Source organism: Natator depressus, chromosome 4 (assembly GCF_965152275.1).
Source record: "Natator depressus isolate rNatDep1 chromosome 4, rNatDep2.hap1, whole genome shotgun sequence".
NCBI lineage: Eukaryota > Metazoa > Chordata > Testudines > Cheloniidae > Natator > Natator depressus.
Window position 1 is genome coordinate 30,800,419 of NC_134237.1, and position 18,602 is coordinate 30,819,020.

Below are 18,602 nucleotides of genomic sequence, written 5' to 3' on the forward strand. Positions count from 1 at the left end.
TGTTGAAATGCCTATAGTTATCCTTGAGGACCCAGCCTACCCCTTAATGCCATGGCTCATGAAGCCATACACAGGCACCCTGGACAGTAGTAAGGAGCAGTTCAACTATAGGCTGAGCAAGTGCAGAATGGTGGTAGAATGTGCTTTTGGATGTTTGAAAGCGCGCTGGTGCAGTTTACTGACTCAGTTAGATCTCAGCACAAACCAATATTCCAACTGAAATTGCTGCTTGTTGTGTGCTCCACAATATCTGTGAGAGTAAGGGGGAGATGTTTATAGCAGAGTGGAAGGTTGATGCAACTCACCTGGCGGCCAATTTCGCACAGCCAGACAACAGGGCAATTAGAAGAGCGCAGCAGGGCGCACTGCGCATCGGAGAAGCTTTGAAAGCCAGTTTCATGACTGGCCAGGGTACGGTGTGACAGCTGTGTTTGTTTCTCTCGAAGTTACCCACCCCCTATACATATGAAAGGAAATAAAGTCACAATTGTTTAAAAACTGTTCTTTATTATTTGTTGCACAACACACTGAGAGAAATAAGAAGGTACACGGGGGGGGGGGGGGAGGGGTAACTGGGGGAGGGGGGTGGAGGAGGAGGGAAGGACAAGTCCAGAAACCAAATCAAAACTTCGGATATGCCAGCTTTCTGCTGCTTGTGCAATCCTCTGGGGTTGAGTGTGTGGGTCCCCGTAGCCTCCCCCCGCCATGTTCTTGGACGTCTGGGTGAAGAGGCTATGGAACTTGGGGAGGAGGGAGGATGGTTATACAGGGGTGCAGCGGCAATCTGTGGTCTTGCTGCCTTTCCCGCATTAGATCCACCATACAGCAGAGCATGTCAGTTTGCTCCCCCATGAGCTTGACCATAGCATCCTGCCCGCTCTCATCGCGCATGTCCCTCCTCTCTTTGTGTTCATGTAATGCTTTACGGGACTCGGCAATTGTTTGCCTCCATGCATTCAGCTGGGCCCTATCAGTGCGGGAGGACTGCATGAGCTCAGCGAACATGTCGTCCTGACTTCGTTTTTTCCACCTTTTAATCTGGACCAGCCTCTGGGATGGAGTAGATAGGAGCCACGTTGAAACATTTGCACCTGCGGGAGGAGAAAAAGGGAGGGTAGTATTTTAAAAGATACATTTTAGAGAACAAAGGGGACACTTTCTCAGTGAAACAGGCAATTCATAGTACACAGCACATGTTTTTTCTGTACAAGGTTGCATTTTGCCTCTTATACTGAAGTGCCTGCCATTTTGGTGTGACTAAGCCATCACACATGGCCGGCCAACAGAATTCAGCTTGCAGGCAGCCATGGTAAGCCCTAGGGGCATGCGGGGTTCTGCTTCTTCCGCATTCATTTCAATGCTTTCAAACTGCTGGGCCCCCTTTCCCATAGCAAGCAATGCCTGGTGGATTTGCCATATAAAAGGAGCGCCTGCGGGCTCTGTGGGATGATCACTTCACACAACACCCACCCACCCACACCCACTGTGTAGCTCAGATGAGGCTCTGAGCAGGAATGAGCCCTTTAAATGCGAACAGGCCAGCGCAGCTGGGTTTCCCCACACCGCGTGGCTCCGATCAGGCTCTCACTCACCAGAAGTGCCTTCTCCAGGGTCATGGTCCAGGAGCCCGCACTGGGAGTGGGGGGAGGCTACTGGGTCCAGCATTAAGAATAGTTCCTGTCTAGGGGGAAAACGGATTCTCCACTTGCCGCCTGTGCACTGTCCTCCTCCTCCTCTTCATCCTCCAATAACTCATCCTCCTCGCTCCGTGCAACTCCCCCCTTGCAGGTGTCCACGGACAGTGGTGGGGTACTGGTGGCGTCACCCCCTATAATTGCATGCAGCTCATGGTAGAAGCGGCATGTATGGGGCTGTGACCCAGAGCGCCCGTTCGCCTCCCTGGCTTTTTGGAACATTTGCCTGAGCTCCTTGATTTTTGTACAACACTGCTCTGTGTCCCTGGAGTAGCCTCTTTCCGTCATGGCCCTGGAGACTTTAGCGTACGTATTTGCGTTTCTTTTTTTGGAACGTACTTCTGCCATAACAGATTTGTCTCCCCAACATGCAGTGATCGTTCGGATCATGCTGGAGCTCGTCTATGAATCCGAGTCTGCGTGGTCTCTTGTGATAGTGGACTCTGCCCGGTTGCATATGATGGTGGACTGTGCTAATGGTCACCTGTGCTGATGGTGACCAAAGAGGAAATGAAATTCAAAAGTTCCCAGGGCTTTTACTGCCTACCTGGCTAGTGCATCGGAGTTGAGAGTGTTGTCCAGAGCGGTCACAAGGGAGCATTCGGGGACAGCTCCCGGAGGCCAATAACATTGAATTGCGTCCACATTACCTGTAACCCGGAACTGCGATCTCGATTTTAGCGCTACTCCACTTGCCGAGGTGGAGTACAGAAATTGGATTAAAGAGCCCTTTAAATCGAAAAAACGGTTTGGTCGTGTGGACGGAATCAGTTCTATTTCGAATTAACTCGGCTAATTCCGAAATAACCGCATACTGTAGACCAGGCCTTAGAATCCAGAAATGTCAATTAATAGTTCAAAATTTTCCTTCCAATACGTTTCACCTTGTAGTTGTCAATACTAAATTTCACTTGTCAACATGCTGACAATTCACCTGTGTTTTTTTGGTTCCACTTCATCACAGTCTTCTCTGGTTTTGACTAATTAAATAATTTTATGTCTGCAATTTTTGCTCTCAACTGACACCCCACCCTTTTTGCAGATCACCAATATATTAAATACCTACCCTAGCACACTGCATGCACCCATTGCCCAATATAACATATCGCCTGGCTAAAAACTGACCTTTTATTCTTACTCTTTGTTTACAGTTTTAGCTCTATGACAGAGCCCGGCCTTTCACAGAAAGGCTTTTAGCCTCTCATTAGGGACCTTAAAAGCTTTTTGGAAGTCCAAATAAATTATATCAACCAGTTCTCCTTTATCCATTATTTAGTAAATTAGAGCAACATAATTTTTAAGACTGTTGATTAATCGCAGTTAACTCATGCGATTAACTCAAAAAAATTAACTGCAATTAAAAAAATTAATCATGATTAATCACACTGTTAAACAATAGAATACCAATTGAAATTTATTAAATATTTTTGGATGTTTTTCTACATTTTCAAATATATTGATTTCTATTACAACACAGAATACAAAGGGTACAGTACTCACTTTATATTATTTTTAATTACAAATGTTTGCACTGTTAAACAAAAGAAATTTGATTCAATTTACCTCATACAAGTACTGTAGTGTAATCTCTTTATCGTGAAACTGTAACTTACAAATGTAGATTTTTTTGTTTGTTACATAACTGCACTCAAAAACAAAACAATGCAAAACTTTAGATCATACAAGTCCACTCAGTCCTACTTCTTGTTCAGCCAACTGCTAAGACAAACAAGTTTGTTTACATTTATGGGAGATACTGCTGACTGCTTCTTATTTACAGTGTCACCTGAAAGTGAGAACAGGCGTTCGCATGGCACTTTTGTAGCCGGCGTTGCAAGGTATTTACATGTCAGATATGCTAAACATTCATACGCCCCTTCATGCTTCGGCCACCATTCCAGAGGACATCCTTCCATGCTGATGGTGTTCGTTAAAAAAATAATGCGTTAATTAAATTTGTGACTGCACTCCTTGGGGTAGAATTGTATGTCTCCTGTTCTGTTTTACCCGCATTCTGCCATATATTTCATGTTTTAGCAATCTCGGATGATGACCCAGCACATTTCCATTTTAAGAACACTGTCACAGCAGATTTGACTGAAGTCGGACTGAGTGGACTTGTAGGTTCTTTTACATTGTTTTATTTTTGAATGAAGTTATTTTTTGTACATAATTCTACACTTGTAAGTTCAACTTTCATTATAAAGAAATTGCATTACAGTGCTTGTATTAGGTGAATTGAAATACTATTTCTTTCATTTTTTACAGTAGAAATATTTGTAATAAAAATAAATATAAAGTGAGCCCTGTACGCTTGGTATTCTGCATTGTAATTGAAATCACTATATTGGAAAATGTAGAAAACACGCAAAAATAAATGGTATTCTATTATTGTTTAACCGTGCAATTAATTGTGCGATTAATTTTTTTAATCATGCGATTAATCATGATTAAATTTTTTAATAGCTTGACAGCCCTAATAATTTTCCACTGAAGAATAAGTGCTAGTTTGTTTGTGTTTTATATTCAATTTTCATAGAATCATAGAATATCAGGGTTGGAAGGGATCTCAGGAGATCATCTAGTCTAATCCCCTGCTCAAAGCAGGACCGATCCCCAATTAAATCATCCCAGCCAGGGCTTTGTCAAGCCTGACCTTAAAAACTTCTAAGGAAGGAGATTCCACCACCTCCCTAGGTAACGCATTCCAGTGTTTCACCACCCTCCTAGTGAAAAAGTTTTTCCTAATATCCAACCTAAATCTCCCCCACTGCAACTTGAGACCATTACTCCTTGTTCTGTCATCTGCTACCACTGAGAACAGTCTAGATCCATCCTCTTTGGAACCCCCTTTCAGGTAGTTGAAAGCAGTTATCAAATCCCTCCTCTTTCTTCTCTTCTCTTCTCTTTCTTTTATTCTCTTCCGTAGACTAAACATCCCCAGTTCCCTCAGCCTCTCCTCATAACTCATGTTCATTGTACTTCAGTGCAGTTCATTGGTCTGTAATTTCCAGGACCATCCCAATGCCTTTTTATATGAAAGTTAAATTTGCTAAAGAATACCTCAAGCTTTATTATATGAAAAGTATACCTCAAGATTTATTATATGAAAAATATGGTCTTTGTGATTAAGAAAGATGCAAAGAAACAGTTGAGCTTTTCCATAATTGCTCCCTTCTCCCCCTGCTAGCCCAGGAAACCCACCAATTCTCTTGGAGGCTACCTGCTTCTAACAATTACATATTTTCATCTTTGTATTAGCTAATTGCTGTTCAGATTCAGTGTTAGCTCCTATTCTCTAATTTTCTTGCCCCTAGTTCACATGCCAGTGTATTGGTCCATCTCTTTCACCAGTGGGCCCCGGGGAAGGTGCATAGTTAAGGGGTTGAGGTGATCCCGCGGTGTCTATCTTGAGGAGATTTTTCTGGAAAGGAGGGTATGGAGACAGACATACTGACAGGGAACCTGGATTGAGGACAGACTTTGTTTCTGCATTCATATAACCATGACTTACTGATTGCTGCCTAAAAGCTGCCTCACTTCGGGGAAATGGACATAAAGATACTGGACACTGCCTGAGTGCGCATTATGGTTTGTTGATTTAGGTCACTGGTTAATTGTTTCATGGTTTATACTCAATTGTTTATTCTCTCCAACCATTCCTAATTAATGCATCACCTTGTTTAATAAACTGAAGTTCACCAGGTTCTGGAAAGCCCTTAGATATTGTCTTCATGGAGATTTTCAGGTGGAGGATCAAAACTGAACTCCGGGACCAATCACAAAGCCACAATTTTAACTTCTATAATATACCCACTTTGGACATAAGGATTATTTACATTCATAGATTCCAAGGCCAGAAGGGACTGTTGTGATTATCTAGTCTGACTTCCGGTATAGCACAGGCCATAGAACTTCCCCACAATTTCTAGAGCATCTCTCTTAGAAAAACATCCAATCTTGATTTAAAAATTTCTAGTGATGAAGACTCCACCATGACCCCATGGTAAATTGTTCCAACTGCTAAAAAATTATACCTTATTTCCAATTTGAATTTGTCTAGCTTTAATTTCCAGCCATTGGATCATGTCATACCTTTCTCTGCTACATTGAAGAGCCCATTATTAAGTATTTGTTCACCAAGTAGTCATAGACTGCTGCAGTCAAATCACCCCTTAAATCTCTGTTAAAATAAACAGATTAAGAGCCCCTTGAGTCTCTCATTATATGGCATGTTTTCTAATTCGTTATTCATTCCTGTGGTTCTTCTCTGAACCCTTTCCAATGTATCAATATCATTCTTGAACTCTGGATACCAGACTGGACAGAGTATACCAACAGAAGTCATGCCAGTGCCAAGTACAGCTTTGTATTAGATTCCCTTTAAGAAGAGAGCAGTGATCTCAAATCTACTAATTCCTTGTCTTGAGAATTATTTAAATATACAAAATCAAAATATAAAGATCAAAAAGTGATTATAGTCTTTCACCACTGCAAATTTTAAACCATAGGCTGACTATACTACACATGAAGATAAATTATGCCAAAATTACATGCATTCATTTCTTAACTGAATATTTGTTGATCTAATCCCTCAACCCACTCTCTGTCTGGTTTTAGATTTTGAGCACCTGGGGGCAGGGATTATGCCTTCTTCTGTATATGGAAAGCACGTATCACATGATGGGGTGCTACCACAAATAAAGAATAACTGTCCACAGCCAAATCTTTCAGTTTTATTCCAATGTTAACCATTTAACTAGTTTACATTTAACTCAGGTGTGAATATACAGGCTGCGTCTTCAAAGGAAAACGTGTTTTAATCTGGAAAGAGATTTAGTATTCAAGTGAAGTTCAAAAATCATACTATCAGAGTTGGAAAAGACCTACTAGGACCAGTTCCCTGACAGAAACAAGTTCCTGCTAGCGTTTACTGCAGAGGTGGGCCACATCCGGCCACGGGAGTGTCCTGCCTGGCTCTTGAGCTCCCGGGGAGGCTAGCCTCTGGCCCCTCCCCTGCTATCCCCTCCCCTGCTGTCCCCTCTTCCGTGCAGCCTCAGCTCGCCGTTCCAACAGCACTCTGGGCAGCTGGCTGCGAGCTCCTGCAGGGCAGTGCCATGGCGTGGCTGGCTCAGGCCGGGCTGCATGGCTGCCAATCCTGCTGCTCTGAGTGGCATGGTAAGGGGGCAGGGAGCGGGGGCATTGGATAAGGGGTAGGAGGTCCCGGGGGAAGTCAAGGGACAGGGAGCAGGGATGGTTGGATGGGACGGAGGTTCTGGGGTGGGGGGCGGTCAGGGGATGGGAAATGGGGGGGTTGGATAGGTGTGGGAGTCCCAGGGGGCCTGTCAGGGCACAGGGGTGTGGATAGGGGCATAGGGGTGGGGCAGTTGGGGGAGTTGGATAGGGCGTGGGGCTCCGGGGGGGGGATTTGGGGGGGGCGGATCCCAGGAGTGGGGGTTGGATGGGTCGGTGGTTCTGAGGGGGGCAGCTGGGGGCAGGAAGTGGGAGGGGGCAGATAAGGGCGGGGGCCAGGCTGTTTGGGGAGGCACAGAATTCCCTACCCCTCCCTCTGTACAGCTTTGGAGCCCCGACACGGCTCTCAGGCCAAAAAGTTTGCCCACCAACAGCGCCCAGAAGCACAGCTAATGAGAACCTTCCATTATCAGTTACTATAATGACCTAAACTCAGCACTGTCTACAAAAATCAAGTGCTCGCATCTGTGTGGCAGGATAGGGAAATTATTCATTGTGTACAGCAAAACAACAAAACGGCACTGAAGATTAAAGCAAAATAAAATGGCCATTTATTCTCCTACAGGGAAACTTCAGCACTGTCAGGGGGCTGGGAAAGGGTCTCATCACTAGGTGGAGAATAAACCATTGGTTTGTACAGTGGTAAGTTTCCTAAAAGCCTGAAAGCATAATCGCGTCGTCAGGAAACCAGCCAGTCAAAGAGAGGGAGTGGCTCGGCCCAGTGATCAGCTCCCCGGCACTGCAATAACACCACCCTCCCCCTTGGCCCGACAGCCTGAGCGGGCCCGGAGGGAAGCCTCGGCTTTGGGCCGGGGCAGCTCGCCCAGCCCCCAGCACCGGAGGGGTTTCTCGGCACGTCTGGAGTGAACCTGCGGGCTCCGTCCCTGCCCGGGCTGTGCAGCGCCGAGCTCGGCCCGGCCGCTCGCGGGTTAGGCCCAGCGCTACTGCCGGGCAGGCTGGGGAGCCCGCGGGGCTCAGGGACGGCACTGGGGGGTGGGGGGCGCAGCCTGTGCCCCGGCTCCTGTCCCTGCCTTGGGCCCACCTCACCCGGCCCCTCCCAGGAGCCTCCGCCCGCTCCTTACCCCTCGCCGCTGGCCTGGCTCAGTCCCGCTTACCGCTCCCCGGCGCCCGGCTCGTGACGCAGAGCGGAGCCCAGGCGCCGGCCGCGCTCGCAAGCCCGGCGGAGCGGCAGGAAGGACCGGCGGGAGGAGGCAGCGTGCGGAGGAAGAGGCGGAGCCGGGGAGGAGGTGGCTGAGCGGACTGAGGCGGGGGAGCGGGGAATCTGCCGCGTGGGGCCGGGGCCGGGGTAAGCGGGGTTGGGAGCGTGTGGGGCCGCGGAGCCGGGCCCAGGGCACTGAGGGGTTGAGGGTGTGGGATGAAGCCTCCCCGGGACGCAGGGAGGGGCAGGTGCTGAGGGTGTGGGGTGAAGCCTCCCCGGGACGCAGGGAGGGGCAGGTGCTGAGGGTGTGGGGTGAAGCCTCCCCGGGACGCAGGGAGGGGCAGGTGCTGAGGGTGGGGGGTGAAGCCTCCCCGGGACGCAGGGAGGGGCAGGTGCTGAGGGTGGGGGGTGAAGCCTCCCCGGGACGCAGGGAGGGGCAGGTGCTGAGGGTGGGGGGTGAAGCCTCCCCGGGACGCAGGGAGGGGCAGGTGCTGAGGGTGGGGGGTGAAGCCTCCCCGGGACACAGGGATCGCAGTGTGGGGCAGATGCTGAGTATGTGGGGTGAACCCCTGAGGCACAGGGATCTTTGTGAGGGACAGGTATTGAGGACATGGGGTGAGTCCTCTGTTACCTGGAGTCACCGTGGTCACTCATCACAGGGCTCTGGGGCATTCACCCTCAATTTCTCATTTACTTTCCCATGGGTTTTGCTGGTGTGGGCTTGGGGAACTGTCCCCCACTCCCTGGGAGAATGACTTGCACCCTCTATATTTGGTAACTAATTTCACAGCCCCCACTGCCATGGATGCATGGCAGAGACCATAGTCCAGGCTATGAATGTAGCAGCCCTCAGGAAGGTCTGTCAACAGGGTTTGAATCCTGGATGTTAAGCCCTGCAGCACACGCTTCTACTATATGAGCTAATGGAGACTCTCCACTACTTGGTAACAGTAGTCAGTTGTTATCTTCTGTTAAAGTGGACAAGGCAGAAGGCAGGAACACAGTCCTTGCCAGTAGGATACATGAATAGCTAAAAGATCCAGATATGGTTATAACTGGCATTCACTGCAGAGCTATTAGCAATGAATAATAGGGAAATCACCAAATGAACCAAATAAAAGGGTGACAGATCAATGGTTTGCAACAAATAGGTTGATCTGTTCTGAAAAAGGAAGCTTTTTGGGAACACGGGTTTGCAATACTGGATCAGACCCGTGTTCTATCTAATCCAGTATCCTGTCTCTTAGAGTGGCCAGGGGCAGAAGCATCAGAGAAAAGGGCAATAAAATCCACAGTGAATAATTATGGAATAACCTGCCTATGGGGAGATGTTCTCCAAATCTCCACAAGTTAGTGGTTAATTTATACTCTCAATTCAGCTTCTTTATACCTTTAATTATTCTGTATACCTCTGTCTTGTCTCCTCTCTCAAATAAACAGTCCTGGTATTTTTAAAAAAACAACAGAGTCCGGTGGCATTTGAAAGACGAACAAATTTATTTGGGCATAAGCTTTTGTGGGTAAAAAGCCTCACTTTTTCAGATGCATGGAGCGAAAATTACAAATACAGGCATAAATATACTTGCACAGGAAGAGCAGGGAGTTACCTTACAAGTGGAGAACCAGTGCTGACAAGGCCAATTCAATCAGTGTGGATGTGGTCCACTCCCAATAATTGATGAGGGGTTGTCAGTACCAAGAGAGGGAAAATTGCTTTTGTAGTGAGCCTTCTCTTCATGTGCCAGTATATTTATGCCTGTATCTGTAATTTTCACTCCATGCATCTGAATAAGTGGGCTATTTTACCTATGAAAGCTTATGCCCAAATAAATCTGTTAGTCTTTAAGGTGCCACCAGACTCCTTGTTGTTTTTGTGGCTACACCTACATGGATACCCCTCTGATACCCAGTGTTTTTAATCTCTCTTCATATAAAAATCTTTTCCATTTATCTGGTCATTCTTGTGAGCTTTTTCTGAACTAGGGTTCATTGAAAATTATGCATGGAAACCGTTTTTGAACAAAAATTGGGTTTTCAATTAAATGAAAATTTTTACAGAAAGCGTGTGCTTTCTTTGAATTTTTTAAAAATATTTCATCAGAAAACTAAAAACGTTTAACTTTTTCCCAGAAAGTTAATTCTTTAAAAGTAACACTTTCACTTTTTTAATCAGCTGTATTGTATACTCTATTTTTGTAACATTCTTTTTGAAATAAGGTGACCAGAACTAAACACAGTATTCCAACTGAGGACATACCACCAATTTGTGTAGTGTAAATATTTAATGTATTTTTTCTATCCATTCTTTCTATGCTTAAAATCCTATTCCCTCAACTACTTAAGGGGCTGTTCATGTGAGTAAATTACTCCCATGCTCAAATTTTCTAGGGTTGGGGGCCTCACAGTATGTCAACTTTTTTGTTTGATTATGGAGTGTTGTTGTTTTTTTGGTGGTATTTTTTGACTGCCATTGCACATTAAGTGAGGTTTTGATGTAGAGAAGAGGATTTGTGCCTTAATTTCAGCAGTAATTCTTATATGAAGAGAGACTAAAAATAAGTTTGTCTTTAATTTTTCATGTGTCCCTTATTTTCCTGAAGTATATCTGGTAACTAGGTAATTTTAGTTATATCAATGTGCCCATCCTAAATTCTGTTGTTGTTGTTTTTTATAGCATGTTTCATCTGAGATACTCAAAGAACTTCACAAATGATATAAAACCCTCTGAATATTCCTATTTATTGATGGGAAACTGAGGCACAGAGGTTAGGTGACTTCTCCCTGGTCACACAGCAAATTGACGTAAATGGGAATATAAATTATATCTCCCGAGTCTGATGTCTTAAAAACACAGGTACTATTTTTGCTGTTCTACATATTTATTGGAATAACCATTACATTTGTAAATAACTTAATGTGATGTGATACATGTTAAATGAAAAAGAAACCTTGTTAAATGTTGTCCGGAGTTTTATTTTTTCCATAACAAAACAAACAAAACATTTTGCAGAAACTAAGAGCAATAGAAATGTTTCCATATTTTGTTTATATTTTCCTGGAAACATTTTTAAACAAATAAACAGTCCTCTGTAGTGAAACCCAAATTTGTAGCACAGTGAAACAGACTTAATTGATATTTAGCCCATGTTGGAGAAATTTTAAAAAGTGAACAGCATAATTTGTTAAAGTAAATCGGATTTTTAACATTCTTTTAGTTCTAACCAACTAAGCTTGTCTTAGTTCCATAGGTAAATAAATTTGTTTGTTTACAATATCTGCTCTTTAAGCTATGCAGTATAACAGATGTTGTTAATTATTTGTATTGCAGCAGCAGCTAGGGCCCTAACTGAGACTGGGGCTCTGTTGTGTCTAGTACTAGTATAGAGTAAATGGCAATCCCTGTCCCAAAGATTTTGCACTCTAAGTCTACGCTGCAATAAAAAGCCTGCAGCACTGGGTCTCAAAGCCTGGGTCAATTGGCTCAGGCTTGCAGGGCTTGGGCTGTGGGGGCTAAAAATTGCATGTAGATGTTTGGGCCTCAGCTGGAGTCCAGGCACTACTGTGAGGGGGATGGATCTCAGAGCCTGTGCTTCACCCTGAGCTTGAACATTATAGTGCAGCTGTTAGCACCGCAGTCTGAGTCCCACAAACCCAACTCAGCTGATCTGGGCCAGCTGCAGCTGTGCCGTTGGTCTTTTATTGTAGTGTAGATGTATCTAAATAGAAAAGGGAATGGAGAGAAGGGAGAAGATAATATACAAGCAGAGTGAACAACACGATGGTTTGAAAACATTGTGTTAATTCTGTGATTTTTTTTTTAATGTTTTGGGTGTGGTTTTATAAGGAGCATCAGCTAAAGGACAAGACAAAGGAAGGGTGGTGGAAGGATATATAGGAAAGATAAGGAAGAGGGAGAACATGGAGTGCAGGTGCATAAGGCTGATGTGAAAAAACTGTGCAGGAGGAGTTTGATCAAGCAGCCAGTCTGCACAGGGGAGAGGAAGTTAAACATATGTCTGATGACGTCACTGGTGCCCAAAGGCATGCTGCAGCTGCTTATAAGTTGTAACAATACTGAGAAAATGATTTCAGATGGATGATTCAAAGTTTGGCTGATGTGACATTCAGGATGGCTACAAAGTCCTGTCTCAGTCCTGCAGCTGGTTCTGTGAGGAAGGAGTCATTTGCAGGATTGGAGTACATTTTTCCTTACCTGTGTAATTTAACACACACTTTTGATTATTAAAACTGAAATAACTTAAAAATTAGGGCTGTCAAGCGATTAAAAAAATTAATCATGACTAATCGCGCGATTAAAAAGGTTTCAGAGTAGCAGCCGTGTTAGTCTGTATCCAAAAAAGGAACAGGAGTACTTGTAGCTCAGATGAATTTGTTAGTCTCTAAGGTGCCACAAGTACTCCTGTTCCTTTTGCGATTAAAAAGTGGTATTGTATTTGAAATATCTTTGGATGTTTTCTACATTTTCAAATATATTGATTTCAATTACAAAATGGAATACGAAGTGTACAGTACTCACTTTATCTTTATTTTTGATTACACTGTGAAGTATTTGCACTGTAAAAAAACAAACAAAATAGTATTTTTCAATTCATCTAATACAAATACTGTAATGCAACCTCTTTATCATGAAAGTTGAACTTAAAAATGTAGAATTTATGTTTTAAAAAAAAACAACCCTGCATTCAAAAATAAAACAATGTAAAATTTTAGAGCCTCTGTGAGTTAACCTCGATTAATCGACAGCCCTGTTAAAAATCTAATTTACTTTTCACCGTTAATGATATTCATATTTTGCATTTCTCTTGTCTTGGATTGTGAGACTAGGCACTAATTAGGGCTGTCAATTAATCGCAGTAAACTCACGGAATTAACTAAAAAAATTAATCCCGATTAAAAAAATTAATTGTGATTAATCTCAGTTTTAATCACACTGTTAAACACTAGAATACCAATTTAAATGTACTAAATATTTTGGACGTTATTCTACATTTTCATATATATTCTGTGTTGTAACTGAAATCAAAGTGTATATTATTTTTGATTACAAAAATTTGCACTGTAAAAATGATAAACAAGAAATAGTTTTTTCAATCACCTCATACAAGTACTGTAATGCAATCTCTTTGTCATGAAAGTGCAACTTACAAATGTAGATCTTTTTTTGTTACATAACTGCACTCAAAAACAAAACAATGTAAAACTTTAGATCCTATATGTCCACTCAGTCCTACTTCTTGTTCAGCCTGTTACTAAGAGAAACAAGTTTGTTTACCTTTACAGGAGATAATGCTGCCTCTTCTTATTTACAATGCCACAGAAAGTGAGAACAGGCATTTGCATGGCACTTTTGTCGCCGGTACTGCAAGGTATTTACGTGCCAGATATGCTAAAGATTCGTATGCCCCTTCATGCTTCGGCCACCATTCCAGAGGACATGCTTCCATGCCGATGATGCTCATTAAAAAAATAACGCATTAATTAAATTTGTGACTGAACTCCTTGGGGGAGAATTGTATGTCCCCTGTTCTGTTTTACTCACATTCTGCCATATATTTCATGTTATGGCAGTCTCCAATGATGACCCAGCACATGTGCATTTTAAGAATACTTTCACTGCAGATTTGACAAAATGCAAAGAAGGTACCAATGTGAGATTTCTAAAAATAGCTATGGCACTTGACCAAAGGTTTAAGAATCTGAAGTGCCTTCCAAAATCTGAGAGGGAAGAGGTGTCGAGCATGCTTTCAGAAGTCTTAAAAGAGCAACACTTGGATGCGGAAACTACAGAACCTGAACCACCAAAAAAGAAAATCAACCTTCTGCTCGTGTCATCTGACTCAGATGATGAAAATGAACATACATCAGTCCGCACTGCTTTGGATTGTTATCGAGCAGAACCCGTCATCAGCATGGATGCATGTCTCCTGGAATGGTGGTTGAAGCATGAAGGGACATGTGAGTCTTTAGCACATCTGGCATGTAAATATCTTGCAACACTGGCTACAACAGTGCCATGAAAACACCTGTTCTTACTTTCAGGTGACGTAAACAAGAAGCAGGCAGCATTATTTCCTGCAAATGTAAACAAACTTGTTCGAGTGATTGGCTGAACAAGAAGTAGGACTGAGTGGCTTGCAGGCTCTAAAATTTTACATTGTTTTATTTTTGAATGTAGTTTTTTGTACATAATTCTACATTTGTAAGTTCCACTTTCATGATAGAGATTGCACTATACTATGTAGAAAACATCCATAAATATTTAAATAAATGGTATTCTATTATTAACAGTGCGATTAATTGTGATTAATTTTTTTAATCGCTTGACAACACTAGCACTAATCAGTTTCACTTTCTTTCTAGTTAGTGTTTACTTTTGGTTCTCATGCACTACTAAGAACGCTCAAAATGCAAACACTACAGAGATTTGTTCAAAATAATTTTTTCCACTGTTTTCTTAAAGACAAGTTCATGGACATATTTTTCATGGTCTTATTTTTTTCAGAAGAGCCCTGAATTTGGGACAAAACTTGAACTGACAATATCTGTTAAAACCTTTTTTTATGTTTAATTATTCATTAATGAATGTGATAGGCTGGAATGGAAAATCCACTAGTCCCATCCCTATGTCACTTATTGACACTTAATAAAAATACTTTGCTTCTTTACTGAAACAAGACCCAAATACAACTTTATATAATGTGTTGAACAGTAATTAGAGGCATGTGTGAGAGCCCATCATGTCTGGAACAGTTTAATAATGACTCTGCCATCTCTGTCTTACACACTTTCAAACTTCTTGTGCTAGAGAAAATGTAAAAAGTCCCATGTTAAATAACGACCAAACCAATCTGGAAGAAAAAGGTGATCAGCAAAAAAATCCTTCCTCCTCTTAGTTCTCTTCACATTACTCCATTCTGATTTTCAAAGGGATGACAACTATTTGAAAATGCATATCTATTCCCCATAATTATTTTCTGTCCAATTTTGCTTAAATTTATTATTGCTCAATTCTGCTAAGAGACAGAAAAAAAATTTAAAGCTGGAAGAAGAAGAGGAAAATGCCAGTTAATGAGCATCTGATTTAGATCACCTTGAGCATGTGGTTTGAATGACATGAGGCAAGGGGTTAGTGCTTCCAGCAGGAGGAGCCAGTGAAACTCACTATGGCCTAATGTAACCTTGGAAAATTAACTTTTGCTGCAGTGAGTATCAGCAGTATCTCTACATGGTTGAACAGCAATTATAGACCAGGATAAACAACAGAAACAGTCATTTTCTTTTCTGAAATCATGCTGAACATAGCTTGTACTGGTCTACATGTGTACTTTTAATGTGTTCAACTGAAGCCCTTGTCAGCAATATGGTAACTTTTCTAGTGTAGGCTTATGTGAACTACTACATTTTTAACCATATTTAATGTGTCCTTGTATAGTTTTCATGTACAGTTGTCATTTTTTAAAAGTAAGATGAAGGCAGTATCATTAACTATAGAAACTGCAGTGTTAAAGGGAGAGAGGAAAAGCTCCTATTTGAGAGAACAGTTAACTGGGAATAAAAAACAGGTGCTTTTGAATATAGCAGGTAGGTTTGCATTGATCACCACCATCTGTCTGAGGCTGAATAAGAAATTTCCTAGATAAATGTTTGAGGTAATGAATTATCTGTTTCATGACGGAAAGGTTTTTGATGGCTAGGAAAGTGAGAGCAAGAGAAACCTGCTGGATTAATCTAAGCCTTCAGACTTCAAAGATAAATATAACTGAGAGACCAAGCTGAGCATATAATTGTGCAGTTGGTACGGTTGAGTGTGGAAGTTAGAGGTCAGAAATTATACTGCAGAATTCTTTGCAAACCGGTTTGTGTAAGCAAGGGAGGAAGGTTTTTCTAGCACTCCTCTCTGAAGCGGGAATTATGATAGATTACCTGCTCGTAGAAGTCGGAGATTTGTTAAAGATGACCTTCAACGGATTTTTTTCAACAATTGGCTTTTTGCCTTTTTGGGTTCTTTTATGATATATAAAGAAGGCCTGAAACGTTTGTTGTTTTTGAAGGTTTTTTCCCCTAATTTTTTTGTTTTGTTATAAATATCAAGAATGTCTAATGTGGTCTTCTTTGGTTATGCCTGAGGACACTCTGGGAGGTCTCAGGGATGTTTATTGAGACTTCTAACACCTTAAACGAGGTTGAATCTTTAACAGTGCTCACTTTATTTGGGATTTTAGTAACTGAAATTACGTAGCTGTAAACATTAAAAACAAAAAGTTTGAAACAGACTGACTAAAAATTTCTTCCCCTCTCAATTGCTCAGATTTCTGTTGGCTCTTGTGATGTCACCATTTTGGTAGTTTTCCAGTCATCACGGAGTCTTCCAGCCTTGCCATGACCTGAACGTTTTATATGAAAAACAAGAAGAATTAAATTAAATAAAATTAAACAAACCCCAAACCCCACTTTCAGACCACCTTTACATATCATAAAGAAACAAAAAGAAAGGGCATGAGCACAAATTTCTCTCTTCTTCCCCATTTGCTGCGGATTATCTTTAAATCTTGTGTGGAGGTTTCTGATGCTCTGTCACTAGAGGCTCTATGTAACGATATTCTTGGTGAGCCAAGAAAAAGTCAGAAACAACCGAAACTCTCTGTGGTGACCTATTATATCTCTTTAGAAATGTTTATTCTTTTTCTCTAACAAACTGTTTTGATTTAACTTTGTTTGAACGATATTTTGAAAATTAATTCTATTTTTTAAGATATTAAGGACTGGAGTAATTTTATGGCACAGTGTTTTTTCTCTGCTGGAAAGACATTGTCTAAAGCATAGATATGAAACGGACAGTGATAATGTACCTAAAAAGGTATGAGGTTTTTTTTCCCTCTGTCTGTTAAACAGTCTGGAGAATTTGAGATTTAATTTAAAAACATTTTCTTAGCCACTCTGGTTGCAAAAATAACCTTCCAAATATGTACAATATAGTGTCGTCTTCTTTGCAGACAAAGAATTCTGAAAATCTCCAAAATAGCTCTGAGAAATGTTATGTGCCACTGTTCAACTGAACATAGTGTTCTCTCAGAAGCCTAGTGATGACACGTTAATATCAACATTGTCAATTAGTACACTGATGATTATTTTAAGGGAAACAACTCTCAGCACCTGCATCTACCCTCAGTCTGAGCTTCAGTCTGGAGGGCTATGTGTTTTTCCTTGCTGCAGCCAGCAATTGCTTATCATCTTTTTTCAGTGTGGTCTCTGATAGCTGCTTCCTACTTAATGTAGTACACTGAGAATCTGTAAGAGAGACACATGGAGCAGCTGGGAAAAGAGCAATAGGCAAAGCAGGCTCTGTTAAGGAGCTTGTAGTATGGGAGAAGAGGATACGTTGTAATAAATCTCTTTTTGATGCACGCCCAGGGAAGTGGGGAGAAAAGGATCTGGAGGATAAACGATGGTAAGGCCAGGTGTGAAATTCAAAGGGTGGGGGAATTTATTATATTATTTATTAACTGCTGACAGGGTACTTAGCACTGTATGCATGATAATATTGCAATTCTAATGGAGTTTACATCCTACAAGACAGACCCAAGTCAGATAAGGGTGAACCAGAAGAGATGTTGAGTGTTGAATATGTTTGTTTGTTTTCTTGTGTAGGTTGGGATAGGGGAATGCAGACTAGTGGCCAGCATGGTTAAAATGGCATAAATGTGAAATATTGACACCAGCAGAGTTACTTCGCACTAGTGTAACTACAATCAGACTCTGACCCTAGGAGTTTGAGTTGCTTCAAAACAATTCAAGAAACCTGACATTTTGGGAGGTCCATTTTGGACAGAGAACAGTATATTGTCCTAAGTAGACCTAATTAAGAATGTAATTTGTTTCACTCCATAGAATGAGTTTAATAACGCTGATCTTTCTTAACTATCTCAGAAGCTGACTTCAGGAAAACAAAGGAGAGAGGCCACTTAGGCTGTGCTTTCATTAGCAATTTTCTTAAAATTTCCCCATCATTACCACTTTTGTAGCTTCACTTTTGTCACAATAGTGGGAATGCTAGTTATAGACTTGCTGTTTGTGTGTTAACCACTGTGTCGTTGAATCTTGTTCAGAGAAGGTCTAAACCATATAGCAATTTAAATACTGGTGGCTGATCTGTACTAAAGTCTTTATGAACTGAGGGGTTTTGTGTGTGTAGTTACACGGATATGGCTGTACCAGTGGAAAAACCTAGCGCAGGTGTTCCATACTGGTATAAAAGTGACTTGAACCAGTGCAGCTTCCTGGGGATAACTACAGCAGTACAAACCCTCCTCAGCATAGACATGGCCTTCCGTTGTCACCGTTAATACCATCGGTGGTGCTGCAACAGTGGAATTTAAGAAAGGTGATAGATTCCAAAAACAAAAAATGAGAAATGAACAATTAAGATTTATAGGGTGAAATCCTGTACCCAGTGGAGTCAATGAGGGTTTTGTCAT

At 42.0% G+C, this 18,602-nt stretch overlaps 2 protein-coding genes across 3 annotated transcripts in view; one reads left to right on the forward strand and one right to left on the reverse strand.

The window, feature by feature from the left end:
* Positions 1-8,165, reverse strand: part of INTS12 (integrator complex subunit 12) — a 32,073-nt gene extending 23,908 nt beyond the window's left edge. Inside the window, exon 1 of the mRNA XM_074950709.1 lies at positions 8,030-8,165. The gene's annotated coding sequence lies outside the window, so the exon portion shown is untranslated. The remainder of the gene's footprint in view (positions 1-8,029) is intronic.
* Positions 8,166-10,780: 2,615 nt separating this feature from the next.
* GSTCD (glutathione S-transferase C-terminal domain containing) overlaps positions 10,781-18,602 on the forward strand; it is a 119,409-nt gene continuing 111,587 nt past the window's right edge. For both annotated transcript variants that reach the window (XM_074950705.1, XM_074950703.1), the window contains exon 1: positions 10,781-10,960. The gene's annotated coding sequence lies outside the window, so the exon portion shown is untranslated. The remainder of the gene's footprint in view (positions 10,961-18,602) is intronic.